Source organism: Gracilinanus agilis, chromosome 3, assembly GCF_016433145.1.
Source record: "Gracilinanus agilis isolate LMUSP501 chromosome 3, AgileGrace, whole genome shotgun sequence".
Taxonomy (NCBI): Eukaryota; Metazoa; Chordata; class Mammalia; order Didelphimorphia; family Didelphidae; genus Gracilinanus; species Gracilinanus agilis.
Genome location: NC_058132.1, coordinates 260,438,374 through 260,458,019, shown reverse-complemented (window position 1 = coordinate 260,458,019; position 19,646 = coordinate 260,438,374).

Genomic DNA, 19,646 nt, shown 5'->3' with positions numbered 1-19,646 from the left:
TATGTTTCAATTTGCATTCAGACTCTGTTCTTTCTATAGCACTGGATAACTTTTTTTGGTCATGAGTCTCTTGGAATTGTTCTGAATCTTTGCCCTGTTGATGATAGTTAAGTCATTTGCATCTCTTCACTTCACTTTGAGGCACTTTGCATAAGTCTTTCCTTTTTTTTTTTTTTTTTTTTTTGGTGATCATCTTGTTTGTCATTTCTTATGGCACAATATTATTCCATTACGAAAATATTCAACTTATTCAGCCATTCCCTTGTTGATGGATATTTCCTCAGTTTCCAATTATTTGGCACCATAAAAAGAACTGCTATAAATATTTTTGTACAGGTACGTTCCTTTACACTATCTTTAGTCTCATTGGGATACAGACCTAATTGGTGTATTAGTGCCTTGATTTTGCCACATCCCATAGGGCACTGATGGAGAAACTTTTAGAGTCTGAGAGCCCAAACTGCAACCCTCACGCCCCGTGTGAGCTGCCCCTTTACTCCAGACAGGGGAGAAAGGAAGCACTCCCATTGGGCTGCTGGGCAAAGGGACGGGTTGTGTGAGAAATGTTCACAGGCATGTGTGGAAAAGGGGAAGGGAGCAGCTCCCTCCAGCGCATGCCATAGGTTTGCCTACAAAGTCCTAGAACATTTGTCATTTTCCTTTTTTTGTCATTTTAGTCAGTCTGATAGATGTCAGATGGTAGCTCTGAGTTATTTTAATTTGTATTTCTCAAGTCAATAGTGTTTTGGAGCATTTTTCTTTTTTTATTTTATTTTTATCATGAAAAACACTTTCACATTCGTTATTATTGTAAGAGCACATTCATGCATAACCAAAATCCCAAAATAAAACTAAAAATACACTGTTATAAAAGATGACTCCAACAGTTCTTTCTCTGGAGGTGGATAGCATTCCCATCATCCATCTTTCAGGATTGTTCCAGATCAGTGCATTGCTGAGAATAGCCAAGTTTTCACAGATAACCATCAAACAATATTTCTATTACCATGTACAGTGTTCTACCAGTTTTGCTTATTTTGCTCTTCATCAATTCCTGCAGATCTTTCCAGCTCTTTCTGAATTATCTTGTTTATCATTTCACAATAGTATTTCATCACCAACAGGTACCACAATTTGTTCAGTCATTCCTCAATTGATGGATATATCCTCAATTTCTAATTCTTTGCCACTATAAAAATAACTGCTCTAAATATTTTTGAACAAAGAAGTCCTTTCCTCTTTTTTATTATCTCTTTGCGATACAGATCCAGCAGAGGTATAACGGATCAAAGAGCATGCACGAGCTTAGTTCCAAATTGCCCTCCAGAATGGTTGGATCAGTTCACAACTCCACCAATGATGCATTAGTGTCACAATTTTGCCATATCCTTTCAACATTTGCCACTTTCCTTTACTGATATATTGGCCAGTCTGATAGAGGTTAGGGAGTAGCTCAGCATTGTTTCAATTTGCATTTCTCTAAACAGAGTGATTTAGAGCATTTTTGCATATGGTTATTGATGGTTTTAATTTCTTCATCTGAAAATTGCTTGTTCATACACTTCGACCATCTGTCATTTCGGGAATAGCTTTTTCTTATAAAATTGACTAAGTTAAACTAAAACTCATTTAGTTAGGGTATCACTCCTTATATCTAAATAATATGTCCATTTGGAATGTATCTTGGTATAGGGTGTGAGATACTGATCAATATCTACCTTCTGCCATACTGTTTTCCAATTTTCCCAGCGGTATTTTTTTTTAAATGGTGAATTCTTATTCTCAAACCTGGAGTCTTTGGATTTATCAAACACTAGGTTGCTAAGGTCATTTACCTGTTATATCTTGTGTATATACTCTGCTCCATTAATCTACCATTCTATTTCTTAGTTAATACTAGATTGTTGTAATGAGTGCTGCTTTATAGTACAGTTTGAGACCTGGTACTGCTAGGTCACTTTATTTTTTTTTCCATTAGTTTCTTTGATATTTTTGACCTATTGTTCTTCCAAGTAAATTTTATTATCTTTTCTAAAACCATGAAATCATTATTTAGTAGTTTGGTATGGCACTGAATAAGTAAATTAATTTAGGTAGAATTGCCATTTTTATTATATTAGTTCAGTTTACCCATGAGCAATTAATATTTTTCCAATCTTTTAGATATGACTTTATTTGTGTGAAAAGTATTTTGTAATTGGGTTCATATAATTCCTATGTTTGCCTTGGCAAGTAAATTCCAGGTGTTTTTATATTGTCTAGAGTGATTTTAAATGGAATTTTTCATTCCAATTCTTGCTGCTGGACCTGTTGGTAATATATAGAAATACAGCTGATTTATGTAGATTTATTTTTCATCCTGCAACTTTACTACAGTTATTAATTATTTCAAAAATTAACTAGTTCAAAAAATCTAGTTTTTTAGTTGATTCTCTAGGATTCTTAAATATCATATATCATATCATCTGCAAAGTCTGATGATTTAGTTTTCTATTGCCTACTTTAAGACCTTCAGTTTATTTTTTATTGCTAAAGTAAGCATTTCTTTTTTTAAATATGCAATCCCTTTTTTGTTTTTATTTATATATGGATAAGTTCATTTTTGTTGATGTTTAAATCCATGATAAAAATAAAATACACTTTTAAAAAAGATTGGGGACATATAAAGTGATATAAAGTGAAGTGAGCAGAATCAGGAGAACATTGCACACAGTAAAAGCAATAATGTATGATGATCAACAGTGAATGATTTAACTATTATCAACAAGGCAGGGATCCAGGACAACTCCTAAGGATTCATAATAAAAAAGGCTATCCACTGCCATAGAAGGAGCAGATAGAATTCAGACTAAAGAATGCCATTTTTCATAAAGTGAGCATTTCCAATACAATATTAAATAATAGTAGTGATAATGGGCATCCTTGCTTGATTGCTGATCTTATTGGTGGCTTCTAACTTATTTCCATTGCAGATGATACTTGCTAATAGTTTTCAATAAATACTAATCATTTTAAGTAATGACTCATTTATTCCTATACTTTCTAGTGTTTTTAAAATGAAGGGGTGTTGTATTTTGTCGAAGGCTTTTTCTGCATCTATTGATATGATGGTATGATTTCTGTTTGTTTGGTTATTGATAGGGGCAATTATGCTAATAGTTTTCCTAATATCAAATCAGCCCTACATTTCATTTATAAATCCCACCTAGTCATAGTGAATGATCCTTGATATTGCTGTAGTCTCCTTGCTAGTATCTTATTTAAGAATTTTGCACCTACATTCATTAATGAAATTGTCCTATAACTTTCTCTGTTTTTGCTCTTCCTGACTTAGGTACCATTTCCATATTCATTTCATAAAAAATAATTTGTTAGAATTCCTTCTCTGTCTATTTTCCCAAATAGTTTATTTAGTATTGGAATTAATTGTCTTTTAAATATTTGATAGAATTCACCTGGCCCGGGGATTTTTTCCTCAGGGAATTCATTAGTAGCCTGTTAAATTTCTTTTTGTAACATGGGATTATTTAAGGATTCTAATTCCTCTTTTGCTAATCTGGGTGATTTGTATGTTTGTAAATATTCATCTACTCCACTTAGATTGTCAGATTTATTGACATATAATTGGGCAAAACAGTTCCTAATAATTGCTTTAAATTCTTCTTTATTGGTAGTGAGTTCACCCTTTTTCATTTTAGATACTGCTTATTGTATTTTCTTCTTCCCTTTTTAAAATTAAATTATATAACCCTCTCTCTATTTTATTTATTTTTTAATATAAAACCAACTCCTTGATTTATTTTTTAGTTCAATAGTACTCTTACTTTCAACTTTATTAGTTATTTTTTTATTTTTAGGATTTCAAATTTAGTCTTTAATTGAGGATTTCTGATTTCTTCTTTTTCTAAATTTTTTAATTGCATGCCCTGTTTATTGCTCTACCTTTTCTCTATTTTATTGATTTAAGTATTTAGAGATAAAATTTCCTCTTAAGTACTATTTTGACTAAATCCCAAAAGTTTTGATATGTTGTTTTTTCATTGTCATTCTAATTAAGAAAATTATTGTTTCTGTAACTTGTTCTTTAATCCACCTCTTTTTTAGCATTAGATTATTTAGTTTCCAACTAATTTTTTATTTGTATTTCCATGGAACTTTATCAATCATAATTTTTATTATGTTGTGATCTGAAATGCCTGCATTTATATTTTCTGCTTTTCTGCATTTGGTTGTGAAGTTTTTATGCCCTAATACATGGTCAATTTTTATGTAAGAGCCATGTATTACTGAAAAAAAAGATATATTCATTTCTATTGCCATTTATTTCTCTCCAGAGATCTATTAGTTCTAACTTTTTTGAGATTTCATTCACTTTCTTTACTTCTTTCTTTTTAACTTTTTTTTGTTTGATTTATCCAGATCTGAAAGGAGGAAGTTGAAGCCCCCCACTAATATAGTTTTATTGTTTCCTCCTGAAGTTAATTTTTTTCTCCTTAAAAAATTTAGAGGCTATAACACTGGAGGCATATATGTTTAGCATTGATATCATTTCATTGTAGTATCTTTTAACAAGATGTAATTTCCTTCCTTATCTCTTTTAATCATATCTATTTTTGCTTCAACTTTGTCTGAGATCATGATTGCTAGTTCTATGGGGTTTTTTTTGTTTTTTAACTTTAGACAATGCACAATAAATTCTACTGTAGCCCCTTACCTTTACTCTGTGTGTGTCTCCCTGCCTCAAATGTGTTTCTTGTAAACAAAATGTGCTAAGATTCTGGTTTTTAATACATTCTGTTATCCACTTCTATTTTATGATGTGAGTTCATTTCATTCACATTCACAGTTATGATTACCAACAGTTTATTACATAAGGGAACTCCTCCCCCCATTATGTTACTTTGTTTTGATGTAATCAATCAGCAACCTTTGATGTAATCAATCAGCTTTTACCATTGAGATATGCATGAGAGACAGACCCTCAGAAAAAGGAAGTTGAAACCACTGAGATGGGAAACTGATCCCACAAGCACTGCCCCCTTGGGTGGTAGCAGGCAAATTAAGGAATTATTATTGGTTCCTGAGATGTGATGTGGGAGAATTATTAGATGGAAAAAATTGCTTATAAAGGTGAGACCAAGGTTCTGCTGACACACTCTTTTTCTGGTTGGAGATTGGATCCCGAAGGAAAACCCCTATCAGTGGTGAGCATTATTCCATCAGAACTGCACAAAGGGTGGTAGTCTAGGCAACTCTCTACCTCTCTCCTACATTTCCCTGTCTTTACTCTAACTACTTTGATGTAATAAAGCTACTAAAACTACTAACAGCCTCATAATTTAATTTTAACTATTATACCTACATCTTATTTTCCCCTTTTGATCCTGCTCTTTTTCCTGTCACTCTATATCACCTAACTGGTGTTTTGGCTTTTATTACTTCCTCCACTTCCCCCTCACCTTCTATTTACTCACCTCCTATCATATTCCCCTCCTACCTCTCTATAGGGCAAGCTAAGATTCTATACCTCAATGAGTATGGTTGTTTTCCCCTCTCTGAGCCAGTTATGATGAGAGTAAGTTTAAGCATTGCCCATCACCACCCTCATCCTTCCCTTCACTGTAATAGTTTTTCACTCCTCTTTTGGTTAGATAATTTACCCCATTCCATCTTTACCTTCCATTTTGTCTCAATGCTGGATAAAGTGGATACACTTTTTCACCCTTTGATCTTTTTTTTTTTTTTTGCATTTCATATCATCCTAATCAGATTACTTTCCTAACCTCTGTCTAAATCTACTCCTTCTAATTGCTTTATAAATAACAAAATTTTTAAGAATTACAAATTACAAATGTCCTCTTGCTATGTAGGAATATATACAATTTGATCTTATTGATTCCCTTAAATTTTCCCTTTCTTATTTACCTTTTTAGGCTTCTCTTGGGTCTCGAGTTTAAACATCTGATTTTCTGGTTAGGTCTGGTCTTTTTATCAGGAATACTTAGAAATCTGCTATTTTATTAAATGGCCATTTTTTCCCCAGAAAATATACTCAGTTTTGCTGAGTAGGTAATAAAGGATTTTAAACTAAGATATTTTGCCTTCTGGAATATCTTTTTCCATGTTGTCCAATCCTTTAATGTGGAAGCTGCTAAATCCTGTGTAATCCTGACTGTATCTCCATGTCATCTGAATTGTTTCTTTCTGGATGCTTACAATATTTTCTCTGGTTTAGGGGCTCTTGAATTTAGCTATTATATTCCTGGGTGTTGTCATTTGAGGATTTCTTTCTAGATGTGAACTATGGGTTCTTTCAATTTCTAGAATTTCAAGTTCAAGAATATCAGAGCAATTTCCTTTTATAATTTCTTACATTATGATGTCCAGACCTTTTTTTTTTCCTCATGGCTTTCAGGTAGCTTAATAATTCTTAAATTGTCTCTCCTGGATCTATTTTCCATGTCAATGGTTTTTTCAAAGATATATTTCACATTTTCTTCTTTTTTTTTTCTTTTTTTGATTTTGTTCTATTTTTTCTTGATGTCTTGTGAAATCATTAACTTCTAGTTGCCCAACTCTGATTTTTAAGAAATGATTTTCTTCTGTGTGCTTTTAAGCTTCTTTTTCCATTTGTTCCATTTCTTCTTACATTGTTTTCATTTATCTTCCCCATTTTTCCTCTGCCTCTCTTAAATGATTTTTGAAATCCTTTTTGAGCTCTTTGAGCATCTGAAATCAATTCATATTTTTCTTTGAAGTTTTGAGTGTCTTTATTTTGCTTTCACTGCCCCTTCTGTGTCTGTGCCTTGCTTTTTGTCTCCTTAAATTTTTTCTAGTGAGGTGGTTTTTTTTCCCCTTGATGTTTGCCTATTTTCCCAGTCTTTCTTTTGACTTCCACTTTTTATTTTAAAGTTGAACTCTGTACTCAAAGAAGAGAAGGCACTTTCTTAAACTTTAGTTCTTTATTGATGTTACAATTATTTCTGGGTTTCGGAAAGTTACAGTTCTTTCAAGGTGGTATGCTAGCTTATGGACCAGAGCTCTGAAAGCCACTTTCCACTGTGGATTCAATAACCACCTGAGATTGTTGATGGCCTTCAGAGCTCGAAGCACTGTGTGAACTACTCTTATTTGGGGCTCAAAGTCTAGTCTTGGACTTAGGGTAGAGGCTTTTGGTCTCACTCTGGGCTTAGTCAGGTCAGAGGCACTATGGACCACCTTGCCCTAGCTTTGGTAAGAGCTAGGTATGTCTAGGTTCCCACAGGCCAACATCCTGGTAACTGTCTTCTCTGAGGATTTGGGTCAGGGTCTAGTTCTGGGTTTATATAGATCTAGAGGGTTGCACAGATTGTCTCCAGCTAGGATTCACATCCTTACTACAAGCTTGGGCTAGGGTTCCTGACCTTTTCCTGGGCTTACATAGATAAGACACAGACTGTATGCAGGGTTCTGGGATACTGGACCGTACTATAGGCTTGCTTGGAAATTTATCAGGTATGCATTTGATTAAACTTGCTGTTGGGTTAGGCAGGGTCTCAGGGTCTGAATGTTAGCTTCAGCTTGAGTTCAAAACCTGGAACAATAGATGTGAGGAGGGTAGGGAGGTTTGATTTTGGCTAGTGCCTTACTTCTTGTTGTAGACTTCTGCTGGCTGCACTCCCCTTTCCGCCCAGTGAACCCAATGCTTTCTGCTTACCTTTCAAGTTGTTCCCTCCATTAAAGTTGTTTCACTCTGTCTCCTTGTTGGTTCTTTCACTCCAATATTCATTTTGTAGTGTTTTTTTTTAAGATTGGTTGGAGAGGATTCTCATTGTGGTTTGAGCTTTCTCTGCCTTTTCACATGACTAAACATAGTTTTATTTTCTTCTTCTGAGAATTATCTGTCATTTCCTTTGGTCATTTGTCAATTGGAAAATACTTAGTATTTTATAGAGTTCATTCAGTTCTCAATATATTTGAGAAATGAAGCCTTTGTCAGAGAAATTTGCTATAAAGAGTTTTTCCTAGTTTGTTGTTTATCTTTTAATCTTGGTTGCATTACTTTTGTTTGTGCAGAAGCTTTTAAATTTAATGTAGTTGGAGTTATCTATTTTGTATCTCACAATATTCTCTATATCTTGTTTGGACCTAAATTCTTCTTTTATCCAGAGATCTGACAGGTAAACAATTTTGTGCTCCAATTTGTTTATGTTTTATTTCTAAATCATGAATCCATTTTCACTTTACCTTGGTTTATGGTGTGAGGTATTGGTCTATACCTAAGTTCTGCCATAGTGTTTTCCAGTTTTCCCAACAATTTTTCCCAAACAGTGAGTTCTTTCAGAAGCTTGGATCTTTGGGTATGTTAAACAGCAAGCTATTATTGTCATTTACCTTTCTGTGTTGAGAATCAATTCAATTTCTAATTCCTTGCCACCATTAAAAAAAGCTATTATAAATATTTTTATACATACAAAGTGATGTTTTTGTGTTTTCTTTTATCTCTTTGGGTTTCAGATCTCATAATGAAACTACTGGGCCAAAGGATATGCACATTTATATAGCCCTTTTGACATAGTTCCAAATTATTCTCCAGAAAGAGTTGGACCAGTTCTCAACTATGAGCAGTCCATCAACAGTGCATTAATATACCTATTTTTCCACATTCCCTCTTTCACTTTCGTTTTTCAATGTAGGAGCAACTATATTTATAAGAGAGATAAAGAGACATAAATGTGCCCTTAATATATCTTCTCAAATATTTTAAATGGTGTTACCTGCCTTTCTTACATGACCTTACATTTGAATCATTAGGTAGTAGACTGTAAATGAGAAGGAATCATCTCCAGAAAAACATTATTAAAATGAAACTGGAGGGGACAGCTGGACAACTCAGTGGATTGAGAATCAGGTCTAGAGACGGGAGGTCATAGTTTCAAATCTGACCTCAGACACTTCCCAGCTGTGTGACCCTGGGCAAGTCACTTGACCCCCATTGCCTACCCTTACCACTCTTCTGCCTTGGAGCCAATACACAATATTGACTCCAAGCCAGAAGGTAAGAGTTTTTTTTAAAAAATGAAACTGGAGACAAAGTTCAAGACAAGGCAGGGAGACCAACCATCTGATAATAGTGTCTATTTACATATCCTTGAGAATATTTTGCTTTTATCAATAACAATATCTAGAATTTAGATAATATTTTATGTTTGCAAAGCACTTTACAGATATTATCCTATTTAATTCTAAAATGTTGGTTACAAAGCTGTTATTATCAACCCAATTATACAGATGAATAAGTCTAATGGTCAGTTAATGTCTGACAGGATTCAAACTCAGATTTTCCTGAATCCAAGTCAAATACTATCCACTGTTTCCCCTAGATGTCTCATTGTATCCCAGCTCCCTAACATAGTGCCTGGTACATAATATGCACTTTATAAATGTTCACTGATTGATTAATGCATTTATTAGATTATCTATTTACCATACATATCAGAGAGCAAGGACATAGTCAAGTTGGCTTTTATATATAGAGAGAGTAATATGGGTTAATGTTAAAGCCTAAGCAGGGCATCACAGTAAGCATTTTTAGGTAAAAAATAGAACATCATATCTGCAAGTAGAATATAGGTTTAACAAAATGTAGCTATGAAAAGAAATAAAGTCATACTTTTTCCACAATTTTTGTTAGGACTAGCCTCATCTCACTGGCCTCTCTCCACATTCTTCATTGTCATTGTTTTCTCTCTTAGATTTTAAAATATTAAGGGCAGAGATGATAGCAATGCTAGAACAATGTAATAAACAAAGAAATATACTTAATTCTACAATTATTCCTTTTGCCAATGATGATGCTAATAATTTGGTAGCTAAATTGTGGAAGATATTTTTAAGCACAGAAACATTGAGTACTTTCTATGTATAAGACTTTGTATTACTACCGATGGGAGTAAAAAGATGACTGAAATAAGGTAGAACAAAGAACTTGCAGTTTCAGAGGGGAACTTATCACATGAACACAAATTACTATGCCCCAAAGCAGAACCCAAGCAATATATAGGATGTAAATGACATAAGCATTTGTTCAAAAGATGTTGGCTATATTTTTACTTCAGTATAAACTATCTGTATGATCTCTGTCAAGACTTCATTTTCCTGATCCAAAAGTTGGAGATCTCATATATGGCTAGAATTCTAGATATGGAGTAAGGAAATCCTAAGTAAAAATCCTGAGATATTAATTAGATACATTACTCTGGGTAATTCATCTAATTTTTTTTCATTCTAATTTCTCAGATAAAACAAGGATAATATCTGTTTTATAAGATTGTTGTAAGGATCTATATCCATCTATCTATCTCTGTGTGTGTATATATATGTATATTTATGTATAACATATATTTAGCAAAATTAAAGCTCAGTTTCTCATCATTATCAGTTCTAGCTGAAAGACCTTATAGTACAAGGAATGGAAACTGGAGGGTAAAAATCATATTACCTGATAGAATTTAGGGACAAAACTTGACTTAAAATTAAGAAACCAGGTCAGGCAATATATCTTAAAAAATAAAGTCATATGTTATTTTTTTTTGCTTCTTTCTATCTGATTCTCATGAAAAACTAAAATGTGTTTGTCCATTTTAGAAGGAATTCTTAATCTGGACATTATCTGGAAGGTACTAGTAATCCTGCATATCTGGCAATATGAGTAAAAGGAAATAAGGAAATGTTTAAGTAAGAATTTGAGAGGAATGAGGTATGTGATTTGGAGCCCATGCAAATTTTGTCAGTCAATTTAAGGTTTTTAATCCTAAAAATACTCAAATACTTAAATGGATTTGTGATCTCATTACTACAGATATTCTCTCCAATAAGGCTGATTGAAAACATTTGCAAGTCAAGCATGAAGAAATAATAAAAATGCACAGTGCTTTGGAGAATGCAAGACCCCCACATAAGGATTGTCTCTCTATCTCCCTCTCTCAATTTCTCCCTTTCTCCTTTGCCCCTACAGGATAAAAGACCACAGAAATTTTTCTAAAATATTAAAGGAGAGATTATATATCAAAATGAAAAAAACACAGCAGTACTGCTATGATGATAGAAGGCCAATTATTATCTGATGCCCTAGCTGATAGAAGGCAATGGATACAACCAATCCAGAGGGTTGAGATGACTCACGATTAAAATTGCCCAAAGATGCCCATCATATGAGCCAAAGGTTGCAGTTACCTAAAGTTACCACCAGTGAATTTACTCACATTTTGTTTAAACCCTGGAGCCACTTGTGTTCAGTTATAAATTTTCAGACAGCTTTGTATAAAAGTCTGTGTCTATATGCACAGCCAGTTCAAACAAATGGTCAATTCAATTAAAAACCAATCATTCATTGAGGCAGCATGGTGTAGAAGGAAGAATGCTAGACTTAGAGTTAGCAAAATGTGTTTCTAGAGAGAAGGAAATGGATATAAGTAGCCTCATATAGGAAAAAACAAAAAGATTTAGCAACCTATTGGATAAGGAATTGAAGAAAATTCAAGGGTTAAGGATGTCTCCTAGGCTATGAACTTGAATTACTAGTAGGATGGTGGTATCTTAGATTAGGAAATTAATATGGCTTTGGGATAAAAAAGAATTTATTATTATTATTATTATAATTATTATTTTGCCATGTGGAATTTGAGATTCCTATAGGACATCAATCTGGATACAGTTTGTAGTCCATAGGACTAGCACTAAGAGAAAAGATTAGGTCTGGATATCTATATATAGGTCATTTGCAAAAAAGACAATAATTGTACACATAGAAGCTGATGAAATGATCAAGAGAGGAAATTGAGATAGAGAAAATACCAGTGGAGAGCCCTGGATGCTTGACAAAGTCCATGGTTAAGAAATGAATCAGGAATCATGAAGCCTCAAAAGAAGGTGAGCCACATCAACAGAAGAACTAAAAGAGAGAGAGAGATGTCATGAAAATACAAAGAAGGAGTATACAGAGAGGATTGTGATCAATCATGATAATAAGAAAAACCATAAGAGATAACTGGAAGACTTAGAGCTGAGAAAATGCTGCTGACTTTAACAATTACTGTTATTGTTAGTAACCCTGAAAAGAATTGGGGACCAGAAACCAAAATAGAGAAGTGAGTCAAAAGAGAAAGTGAAGACAACTATATATGGTTTTCCTTGGACTTTGAAAACAAATAAAGAGTATGAAAGCTAGACGGAGTGTAACTTATAGAATGGAGGAGTCTTGAGCATGTTTGTAAGCAATAGAGAAATTGAAGATGAAAGAGTAATCAGTGGGGCAAGCTCTCAGAGGAGAAAGGGATGCATGAAACTGAGGAAACTTTTGTCAAGCACAAAATTACCATAATTTTTTACAACTGTCTGGTGTATATCTGTTATCTTCTACTGACCTACTTTTCTATTTTTTAGCTAATACCAGATAGTTTTGATAATTACTATTTTATAATATAGTTCAAACTTTGCTACTTCCAGAACTCCTTCCTTTTAATTTGGTAATTTAATGTAACAAACAAACACATAAAGAAATTTACATTTTTTAAATGAAGAAAAGATGAAATTGAGGGCATAAGTAGAAAGCAGGCCTTGACAAAAAACATTCTTTTCAGAAACAAGAACAAAGAAGAACATAATAGGGAAGGTAGAAGGAGTTGCTGTAGAGTGATTTTGAGTTATAGAAGAGGGGAGAAGATAGAATTTGTGGCAGATGCTTCTTATATTTTTAATTAGTAATGCAGAAATACTTAATTGGTAATATATCTTTTAAGTATTTTAAACAGAATTTTAAAAGATAGGCAATCTTCAAAAGCTCCATGTTGAGCAAAGAAAAATGATTACCATGATTTAAATAATTAGAAAATATTCCCTTAATATTTTACAGAACAAAGCCCATGTACCTAGGTAATTAGTGATCCGCTTTATTATTATTGCATCACCATTACGAGAAATGACATTTAACCAACCTGATGTTGCTATTCAAGAATTATTTTCATCTCATTGATAGAGAAGTTAACTTGAAAGTTGCAGTTTTATGTAGCATAAAAAAAATTCCGCTAGCACAGCAAAACAATAACAGCAGGGAAACATCTTAGATAAAATTGAAGTGTAATTCCAGCTATTTCAGAAAGACCTAATGAAAGCATTTTAATAATGACAACAAAATGGACACTGAGTTTGCTAAAATTATGTACATATTGAACTTTTTTTAAAAAAGAGAAATGCTCTTAAGTTATCTATTACTTCTTTTGCTTGTTTTGTGTCATTTTTCTTTATGGCCCAAATCAAGAAACTTTATATAACATTATATGTAAATTTTAAGAAGGTGGACCCCTTTCCCAAGGATTATCAATCTTGAATGGTCATAGGGAAAAGTCTGAAATGAGAATTAAGGCAATGAATTTTCCAATAGCAAATTCTATCAAGAGGACAATAGAGCTCTGAAACAAAATTTTTGAAGACCTCAGTTGCTTTTCAATTGCATTGTTTATTGGCCTGGTTCAAAACTCTTCTGCATGTTCTCTTTTGCTATGTCAGTTCATAGAATGTCATTGAAATTTCCAAGCTGTCAGAATTTATCACAGCAAAAAAAATCCCAGTAGAAATGATAATTAATAATAATAATAATAATCTGTTATATATTTGAGGATTTGACCTCTTTAATGAGTTTTAATTGCTCTGTGAGCATTCTAATTATTCCTTAGAGTAATCTCATAAGGAAAGAAGAGGGAAACTGATGTCAAAGCAGTTTATTGGCATAGGCGAGGTCACATATAACAGTACAAAAGCAAAATTGGAACCCGAGTCTTTGATTTCTCATCCAGAACGTCCTTATTACATTGTGCTACAAAGATGTATACAAGACATTTCATCAAACCTATAAATGATTATTTTGGCTTAACTATCAAGTTAGCTATTAATTAATACTTCAACATATACATGCATAGAGGCACACAAAAAGACATGGGCTTCTTTTCTTACAAAATCAGAGAGTGTTTTTGTCTGATCCTTTCGCAGCCACAGACAGACCTTTGAATCCGTCACAAGCTGAGGCTGTAAAGAACTGTCCAGGGCAACTCTGTTTTCCTTCTTCATTTCAGCATCTTTTAACTTATCAGCTGCCATTACAACAAGCAAGCATCAATTAACACTAACCTACATGGAGATTCTTGTGGGATCCCTTATTACAGGTTCCTTGATGCCAACACCATTCAAAATGATGAATGTTATACAATGAATACCAAACAGACATAATGATTTTGCCATTTATTGAGAGTGTTGCCAACCTACCTTTGATTCTAAAGAAACTGAACATCTTTATCCACTTGAAAATAAGATCTTGTGCTCCTGAGAGCTACACAAAGGCTCTTTTATGTGGGTCAAAAGGATGTTTCCCCCATGCCCATTTAATATGTTTTCTCTGAAGTTCTGTATGCTGCCCTTAGGGCCATCTATATACTGGTGATGTGCATGTAACTTGCATAGCAAACTCTTTCCACCCATTCCTCCTCCCCCTATCAACACCCCTCACCCCAACTCCCTGCCAAAGGCAAAATAGCCGTGGTTCAGTGTGGCCCTTAATGAAGCTGTCTATGTACACAAGCATATATGTCATGGATTCGTATATGTGTATATTTATTACCCATTATATATATACATATTTAGTATGCATCACACATATCAGAAGGCATTGCTTTGTGAATAAGCAAATTCTCTAAAATATGGACACAGTTTATGAGAAACTTAGCATTTAAAGTTCTTTCATCTTGACAATGAGTGACACGTCTCTCAGAGAATATTATATATTTAGAAGATTTTTTTTGAAGACACTGTACTTAAGAAACATGTCTCATCCCATTCAATGAACTTCTGAACCAAGTCTTAAATGTTTAAAGAGGGGTCACAAAGCCGCCCTGCTACAAAAGTGTGCAACCTTCACCCAACTTATATCAGAGACTAAATTCATGCATAGAATAATTCTTAGTTTTCTTTCTCTTAAAAAAAAAGACCTCCCACTTTCTTTTCAAATATTTATCAAGGAGATTAGACCTGATTGCTGGAGACTAACAAATCTGAAGTCAAACTCTAGGTTGAGGCATGGGGTGGGGGGAAGAGTACATCACATTCTTCATAAACTTTGTGAGAATTTCTCCAACACATGCTTCTCCATTTATACAACAGATCAAGGAAGGCTAGAATCCAATTTCAAATCAAATAACCTCCATATCGATGTGCAGTGTAGTTGACAGTGCACTCTCATCAACTCAGTGCTTTCTGGTGGGTAATGTGCTCAATATAACTTCGAGGAGCCATTTGGTAGAAAACTGCTGTAGTCAAATTGAAATAGCCTTTAGTGCCTTGGTTAAAATGGAGAGCCGTAATGTATGCTTGTTGCTTGATGAAAAATAGTGCGTTTAAATTAAGGGGAAAAAAATTCTTACAGCCCAGATGCGAGACTGTACAATGACATGGGTGTCAAGATCTTATTTAAAAGTGTTAAGGTATAGTACTGCTCAGCAGCACAATTTGTTAGAAAACACAGGATCATGTGCCAGGGACTGAAGATTTGCTGCCTGATACCAGTCATAGGTAGTGATAAAATATGTTTCCTCCAGATAATTACTTGCTCCTCAAGGAAAGTGGCATCTCTAAATTGATATTTCAATGCAGCATAAACAGATTATGTTACACAGGTGGACTTTGGGCCATGTTTTATCACGTGACTGAACTGAAAATAATTCAAAGCTATACAAAATTATTATTTTCTTGAGCCCAGGGGAAAATACACATTTTATAATAACAAAAAAAAACCTTCCATAAAATCAAAGAAATGACCACTCATATAATGTGTATAAAAATCAGCCCTCAGATGGTAAAGAAAAATTCTTTTTTATTTAGATTTTTAAAAGATAATTTAGTTTTCCTATATATGTTAGTTTTAGAAGAAATATCTGGAAATTTCTAGAGATGAGGTTCCAATTACTTCTTAAAAATTCTCATTTTTTGAAAAAAACACATGTAAACAGATTTTGGCAGGAGTGGTTAGTATATTACAGGGTGACTATTAATAAACAAAGGAATGAAGTTAAATCTAATCAGCGTTTGGAAATCTGTAGCTTCCCCCTTCATTGTTCTAAAATTGTGTTGTGTCTGAGTAGGTTTGATGCTCTATGTTGCAAATTCAAAAGAAAGTTTCCATCTTCTAGGAGCTTCTGATTACTATCCAGCTGGCAATATTAAATCAGATATATGACTCTTTCCATAGAGCCTTTGAAAGTTGAAGGCTAGTAAATACTATCTGCATTAAAATTTTGGCTAGGTACTATCTGCCTTTTGATCCAGCCATAGCACTGCTTGGATTATACCTCAAAGAGATAGTAAGGAAAAAGACTTGTACAAAAATTTTTATAGCCACGCTCTTTGCTGTGGTAAAAAATTGGAAAATGAGAGAATGTCCTTCGATTGGGGAATGGCTGAACAAATTGTGGTATCTGTTGGTGATGGAATACTATTGTGCTGAAAGGAATGATGAACTGCAGGAATTCCATGTGAACTGGAATGACCTCCAGGAATTGATGCAGAGCAAAAGGAGCAGAGCCAGGAGAACATTGTACACAGAGACAGATACACTGTGGTAAAATCAAACATAACGGACTTCTTTACTAGCAGCAATGCAAGAATCCAAAGCAAGGCTGAGGGACTTATGAGAAAGAAAACCAGCCACATTCAGAGGAAGAACTGTAGGAGGAGAAACACAGAAGAAAAACAACTGCTTGAACACATGAGCTGATGGGGATATTATTGGGAATGTAGACACTAAGTGATAACTCTAGTCCAACTATCAATAATATGGAATTAGGTCTTGATTAATGATACATGTAAAACCAAGTAGGATTGTGTGTCAGCTAAGGCAGGGTAGGGGATCTTGGGGAAGAGGGAAAGAACATGAAATATGTAACTAGGGGAAAATATTCCAAATAAAAATTTAAAAAAAATTTTTTTAAATTTGGCTAGAAATATTCATTCATTCATTCATTCATCCATTCACCTATCTATATATTTATTTTTCCTGGTGATTAAACTCTGCAAAGATTTAAAATGTAATTCTATAATTGCAAGTAAATCTTACACCTCCCTCAGTTCACTCACATTTAAGTGGAAGAATCAGAGAATCTCTCAAAGTTGAAAGCAAGGATATCATGGAGCCACCTCAGTCCAGTTCCTGACAGCTGATTGTTAAATCTCTAGTGTGAGTAATTACACCTCAGAATCCAATAAATCCTACGAATCGGGGCCATAAGGGTGTAGTTGTTAAATATTTACCAGCACACCACTTGTTGGAAGGCACCTCAGATTACATCTGGCTTAAATTATGCGTAGGCAAAAATTGTTCTGCAACATTTCTAAAGAATGGCCATCTAGCCTTTGCCTGAAGACCACCAATGAACAACAACCTATTGCTACTCTGAGGGTGACCATTGCAAATTTGGATCACTCTAATTGTTAATTAATTGAGAATTTTGAGAAGTAATTAACTTCTGCATAAAAAATGTTATCTCCTTATTTGTTAACCAGTTTATCCCAACTTATTGACAAGGTCTGAGAGTAGAAACCATGTTTTGAATGAAGGAAAGAACATTTATTAAGAGGTTACTATGTTTGTGCTAAGTATTACAGACACAAATATGAAAGGAATGACAGCTTTGACACTCTGAGATCTTTTCCTTTATTTTTTTATCATATTTTATTTTTTACTTACTACATGTGAAAACTATTTTTTAGTTTTGAGTTCCATTTTTTCCTTCTTCTGAACCTCCTTCACACTTTCCCTTTCTTCTCCTCTCTCTAGTAATCTGATAAAGATTTTACATATGAAATTATGCACATTTTTTCCATTTGTGGAGGGGACAGGATCTTACATTTTAAAGGGGGAAACTACATAAATAAGAGAATAATAGCCAAGGTGAAACATTTTTACCATAAAGTTACAGGAATGATAATTGGTTTTATGATGGCATAGACTGCCATACTCCATCCAGGAATAGGGGCAGAGTTAATCTGATTTTGTTCATGGTTCCATAATTGGAATGGGAAGGAGGTGAGGGAACCAGAAGCTTGTCTAGGGCACAGTCTCTGATATGGACAGCTAAGAGTTTGGCAAGGAGGAAGCTGTATAGAAGGTAGCCAAAGAGGAAGGGGTGAAGTGGAGCAAGGCTAAGACTTTAATCACGTTTATTACCTAATGGGCAGCTAGGTAGTAAAGTAGATAGAGTGTTGGGTCTGGTGTCTGAAAGATTCATCTTTGACAGTTCAAATATGGCCTCAGACACTGTTTGACCCTAGATAAGTCACTTAGCCCTGTTTGCCTCAGTTTCCTCATTTGTAAAATGAGCTGGAGAAGGAAATGGCAGACTATTCCTGAATTTTTGCCAAGAAAATCCCAAATGGGATCACAAAGAATTAAGGCATGATTAAACAACAACAAAAATGTGTTACCTGACCATGTATCCTTTACAGAGAGGGAATAGGTTCCTAGACTTGAAGCCAAGAGGAGCTAGGCACAAGTGCAGACTGATTCTAATTGACTTGTGGCCTTCCACAAGTCACTGTACTCTAGTATTCCATACACCTCTCCAAGATTATTTCTTAAAAGAAAGTATCAATCTAAATGAGTAAATGAAGGGATCTCTTTTTAATTAAAAATAATCCATGGTAGATAAAAAAAATTTCAGGTATCATAAGTAGTTCTGATTTTCACTTTAAGCACAGCTTTCTGTCTTTTTCATTTTGTTTTGTTTTTTTAAGTTGCAGAATGGTCTAGTGAAGGACTTGAAATCAGGAAGCAATGAAATAAAATACAAAATCAGACTTTAACTAGCTACATGACATTGATCAAGTTACTTAATTTCTTTCAGCCTTAGTTTAACCTTAAAACAGGCATAATAGCACTTATCATCCTAAGATTATTATGAGGCACTTATGTGATATAATAGAGTGATAGGTTGGAAAGAAATGATTTCTCAGCTCACCTCAGACATTTACTACTTGTGTGACCTTGGACAAGTCACTTAACCTTTACCTACCTTATTTTCCCCAACTGTAAAATGGACATAATAATAGCAGTTACCTGAAAGGGTGGTTGTGAGAGGCAAATAAGATGACATTTTAAAGCTCTTAGCAGAAGGTCTGAAATATAGTAGGTACTATATTGATACTATATTCTATTATTATTTATTTATAAGGTTCCAAAGAGATAATGTACATGCTTGGCAAGCTCTAAGCCAATTTGTAAATGTGAACTGCTATTATTACTTAATAAGACATCAGTAAATAAAGCTTATGAAGCTTTCTCTAAATACTCAGAAAATCTCTTCAAATAGATCCAAAGGATTCTTCTTATCTAATGAAAGGAGGATCAACTAGTTGCTATGCTGAAGTTAAAAGAAATCAACCCATTGCCCTAAGATTCTGGGAATGACTTTTCTCACTAGTCATTAAAAACTCAAAAGGAGAGACTTTCCAGTGATCAGCAACTTTTATAATTATACCTTATTCACATTTTGTTATCTGGGCCTTCTCAGAGTCCTGCTTTTAGTGCCTTTCTCTTTTGAATCACTGAAATTTATTCCCTTGCTTTT